This window comes from Harpia harpyja, chromosome 13 (assembly GCF_026419915.1).
Source record: "Harpia harpyja isolate bHarHar1 chromosome 13, bHarHar1 primary haplotype, whole genome shotgun sequence".
NCBI lineage: Eukaryota > Metazoa > Chordata > Aves > Accipitriformes > Accipitridae > Harpia > Harpia harpyja.
The window spans coordinates 28,684,854-28,690,658 of record NC_068952.1 but is presented as its reverse complement, the minus strand read 5'-3'; positions in this window follow the sequence as shown (position 1 = coordinate 28,690,658).

Genomic DNA, 5,805 nt, shown 5'->3' with positions numbered 1-5,805 from the left:
GGAAGGAGGAAGCCCCGGGTGAGCAGATTTGTACCATCCCTTTCACCACTTGGCAGGCACTGGCATCAAACGTTAAGCTTCGCAGTAAGAAATCCACTAACTTCAAAAAGAAATCTGTTCTCTAATAGCAAGACTATAGTTAAGAATTAAAAGTAAAAAGAAAGATCCAGGACACAATTTTTTTCCTCTGTCCAAGAACTGGCTATAATAGGAGTAAATCCACATCAAACAGGGGTTTGCATTTCCACGTTGCTATGGCGAGCGAGATGGGAAGGAATGAGTTTTCACTGTCGTGTTTATCACAGGAGCACACAGTGGACGGCGTCAAAGGAAAACAGAAACATGTTCGCAAATGGCATCCCTGCATCGTTTCTGCTGGCACAGAGCTGGGGAGGCTGGTTAGGGAAAACAAAGTGCTCTTTCTTAAGAGAGGTAACCCAGGAGTAAATCACAAGCAGCCTTCAGCAATCAGGGTGGTACTTTTGCAGACAGAAGGCACTACGTCACAGGAGCAAAGCTTTCTGCTTACAGCAGTGCTAGAATCCACTGGACTACAAGCGCAGAAGGCTGCTGGTGGAGTGGGAGCATCCAGCAGCTACAAAAGCTGTGCCGCAAAGCTAAAAACATCGCTCGTACTGTGTAGCAGAGGTGTGGCAATACAAAGCTTCTGTACCCTATCAAGGCATACAGAAGAAAGCATTCGTTTTCTTTACTGAGGTGCTGGGAAGACCGTCTCATGAATACCCCGTGCAAGAGTGAAGTTAGGAAGCATAGCGGAGATTAAAGATCAGCTCACTTTACGGCGGGTAAAGGAAGATCGGTGTTTCAACAGTTGTTAAAAAAAGGTTTACTACAAACTGACCTTTGGGGTTCTCATGTTAGGGATCAATTAATTACACCTGTGACAAATCATCATTTTAGGGTTTATCTGTAAATCTAGCTGTACTACATCAACTTATTTTCAACCCTATTTCATAGGATCCACTGCAGCTTGTGCTGTAAGTCGCTCCATATACTCCTGGTTTCTATTTTTTGCTAATTTGACATTAACTGAGTCTTTTAAAGTACAACCTGGCAAGATCTGGGAAATAAATGACACTTGGTGCTAATCCCACCTGGTACTGCTTGTTCTTTTCCTGATTCTGGGTGGCTTTGAAGAGCTACCTCTCCGGACACACAACGGGCACAAGGCCGCTCTTTGCACCACAGCCGATCATCGAATAGCTCTTCCCTGAGCCCATCTGACCATACGCCAGCAGGGCAGCGTTATAACCTTGCCAGGCGTTCTCCAGCACTCCTCAACCACGATCACAAAAGACCCCTCTCTCTAAAAAAACCATCAAGTCCGTCCTCTTCATAGACGAGCAAGCAAATGCGTACACAAGCACTGCTGTCCGGTGGTGTTAAGGATGCACGACTAACCAAATCCAACAGGTGTTAAAACTCAGATTTATTCTTCAGCAAAAGTTAGTTAGAAGTCCAGTAACATTTTAGAAAACCACAGGCTTAATGATGTAAAGAGAATTAATACTACACGTCCGACTTAAGCATCCCCAAGATTTAAAGCGATGGCTCAAAACGCGCATACCACTCACCCAAAAGCTGAGGGCTCTCTCCCTCGAGGAGTCACCTCGGGCGGTGCCCCGACCCGAGGGGGAGTCTCCGACTGCAGACCCGCTGCTCCGAGGAGGACTGCCGTGTCCTCCGGCAGGACCCCGTTTATACCCCTGCTGAATCTGACCTGTGGTCATTTAGTTCTATTGCCTAGGAGGGTCACCTTGGTGTACCTGGCACATCTCGATTGGCCAGTTCAAATTTCAACCTGTGGCCTCCAGGGTTTCCTTCCCCTTCTCCCTTCCTGGAGAAGCTTCATTTCTGGGTGGTGGGAGGGGGGGGGGGGGGGGTATGTACTGCCACAGGTGGGAGTGCCCCCACTAATAGTTTAAATGAGGAATCAAGATTCACAAACTTGAACATAATACTGAGTTTCAGGATGACAGAAATGTAGACAAAATCTAGATAATGTTTCAAACCAGTAAACTGATAAATGCCAGTCATTTGCATTACACTTACCTGAATGTTAATAATGGGAGATAAACAAACTGACCAGCCTACCACCGTGTATTAGCAAAAACTGCTTTTTGTTGGTTCTTTCAGTAAAACCTCACCTGGCCTGCGTTACCTCTTGGATCCTGCCGAGGTGAGCATACCATTCTCGCCCTCTAGGAAGCCACTCATTGTGGCCAAAAGGCCAGATCAAAAGTACAGGTTTTCCTGTGCCCTGGAGATTCCTAGGGGCATATATGCTTGTGCTGTTGGTGCTCAGAGAAATCACACACCTACCTCCTCACCTTTCTCTCTCTGTGTATTGAAGTTGCAGTCGTAGTATCAAAATACAAGCAAACAGTCATTCACTAAGAATTCACGGTTTAGTCTGGATTTAAACCAAGTTCAACAGCAACGCACGCCACACCAATGACTGCTGTGGGATAAGCCTGCTCTTGGACCTTGCCAGGTCAGAGTCACAGCCAAGGAGTGAGTGACCTGAATGAACAGCCACATCAGTGACCGTAACTTGCGTTTTTCCCTCTACCTCACAGATTGGTCATCCGCACAGCACAGTACATTGGAAAATACATTTTATTTTAGGAACAGCTTTAATTCAAAAGGAACCGCAATACATTTATCCCCAGGCATATCAAAGAGACTCATTATCTTGACTACTTTGGTGAAAAAAGCATTCCTGGAATGGAAACCTGGAAGTTTTGCATAGAAGACAAAAGTACAAACAGAATAGGAAACAAATGCTGTCTTATTACTTGAAATCCTATTATGTCTTCGTATTTTCAGATTGGCCTAGACTAATAGGTTACAAGCATTGCCTAACAACTCACAAGAAACTATGGACTGGTTTCTGCCTGCAGCTTGTTTTTTTCCCCACCAGAAATCAACACCTAAGCTATTTCTGATTAGTTACATGGGAACCGATGAAATTCCAGCAAATACGTTTATTGTGCTGACAACCCTGAGAGTAGTCTTCCATGAGAGGAAGTTCTGATGGGGGATTAAATTAGTTATCTGCGGCTTTAATTGAACACTGGGCATATACAAACATTAAGGCAAATAAACTAAGTCAACATGAATCAGTTAATGCTTTAAGCACCAAGTGTCTATCGAAAGTAAAATAGATTTGCTTTCATTTTCCTTCATGTTATAACCTGGAATGAATACTTTCATCAGCCCTGCCTTCTAAACATTTGAAGAAAAAAAAAGTCTTATTTGTGATAACTCTGCGTTAACTCAGGGAACCATTTCTACCAAAACATTTCTTTTCTTGACAAATTCCCTTCTAAAGCAGCCCTTAATCTTACTAATATTCATTCTCCCTTCACTAACACCTCCTACTATGTGTTTCCTGGAAACAAATCTGCCATTACACTTATGTCTATTCTTTCTGAAAGGCGAGAAAGTCTGCTGTCCCAAGGCAGTCAACCTTCCAGCGGAATTTTCTCTGGGGTTACAACCCCAAAGGTACAGATGCACATTTTAGCTTCAGCTTTTAGCCATCTGACATTAGATCAAAGCAGATGCATCAAAACACTCTTGAGAAATTCTAGTTTTAATTTAGGGGGAGAAAAACACACACCTCTCAAGCAATTAACTTTCTTACAGAAAAACTTCAGAATTGCTCTATTTAGTGATGAACTGTACTGAGTAGCTCCTGGGCAATTCTCATCTTGCTCACAAGGGAATTGCTGCTCTGTGCCCCTATAGCCTTCTGCATGCACCCACTACAGTGATGCATCACACCTCTTTCTTTCACAGGCCCCTCATGCCCTTCTCTGACACCATGTGCAAACACCTGCAATTCTCTGTTAAGACTCCTAGCCTGCTCCACCCCTCACCTCCATGCTATTTTAATCTTTTAAAAGGCAGTCTCCTTCCCAATTCATCCTGTTAAGAAGTAACTGCCCATGCACTGGCTCTTCCTCACCCTTGTTGAAATGATCTTTTCCACTCTATCCTTCACATACTTATAGCAAGCCTACACAAAAAACACCCAAGTAAAGTCTATTTTCTCCACTTCATTATAAACCCATCCTGGAGTTGCCATCTTGACGCTGTTAGCCAGTTTCTCTTCCTTTTCTCAGGCTCTAAATAAAAATTCCCAGTACCTTATTTTGCCTTCCTTTCTTTCTATGTCCTTCAATTCTCTGAAATCCCATTTCTTATTACACATTATGCTTATGCTCCTATTCTTTTTAAACTGCCCCCTGGGGAAACTGGTTAGCACCCAAGAACCGTGCATTGAATCTAAGTAACTGAAAAAAACAGGAGGAAAACATTTTTACACATAATTGGATTAAAACTCCCTTAAAGTAAAAAATTACTAGATGATTACAAACCTTTAGGAAGTTATTAAATCTCATGCCAATTTTCTTGTTATTACTATTGCTTTCTTTTTTCCTCCAAAGCACTGCCAAATGAGAATAATTCAGCTGAGCTGGTTATAAAATAAAGAGGCTAAAAATTACTACAAATTATTACTAAAATTAGTTAATATCATGTTTTCATTTGTTCTAATTGATTGTCACATTAAAAAATATACTGCAAGTCTAAATGACAGAAACATGTTAAAACCCTATTAAGCAACCTTCACTAGTATTTCATCAGTCAATTCTATTTGATCAGGAATCAGAGCATTTTATAAATACTCTTGTGCACTACACAAAACATATATTCAGATTTGACATCCATTTTCTATTCCAGTTTTGAAAGTTTGATCTTTTATTCAATTTTCTGAGCTATTCACTGCATTTCTGTACAATGTGAATTTAAAAAATATTGCTAGAACTCCCCCCCCCCACCTCTTTAACCATATTTATATTGTAGTTCAAATACAAAATATTCAGAGTAAATGATTACTAACCTGACTGAAAGGTCTCACTGAAACTGCCACTTTCACACTGTCAGCATTTGGCATTTTTTTTAAGCTTTCATTCAGACATGAATACTCTTGAGGAGAAAAATAACAAAGTGCATGCAACTGCTTCTCTAGAATGACCTGTTTTGAGTTAGAAAAATCATGGCCCCAGAAGAAATTCTTTTATAAGTTTAGTCTGTTACTAATACATTCAGCCATGATGCACAAGGTATCAGTTAAGCAATAAATTATTTCTTAGAGTAACTGTAGTAGTTTTTACTAATTGAAAAGTTTAATGTCAGGTTCAACCATTCTGTAATCTTAAAAGTTGCAACCATATATAAATTAACATACAGAAAAATAATCCATTGTCTAAAAGACTGCACATCAAAATAGTACTTCCATGTCTGCTTTTAAAAGAATAGGGTTTTTTAATTTATTTTTACAAATTGAAGCTTTATAGGGATATTTACTCCATAACCCAAGATTATTAATGTAATAATTTTTAAAAAAATATGGTTCGTATGTAAGATTTCTGTACATTTTGGTACCTTTTTCAGACTATCATGTTAGCTTTACCATCAGGTTTTCAGTGCTGTGATATGCAGGGTTCAAATACTGAAAAATATGCTTACAGACAATAATTATTTCAATTATAGTAGCATTCCTATTAACCTTATGAAAATAGTTTTGGCTCAAATTTCAAACTATGTGGGTAATATCCCTTTAAATTTGATATGCTATTGTAAGCATCACACCCTCTATAGAGTTAATTTTTTGCTGACAACAAACTGTAAAAAATAGTGAAGCATCTGAGGTGCGATCTAGTTTTATGAACTAAACAGCAGCTTTCCCAAAGTTTAAGACAAATACAAAAAATA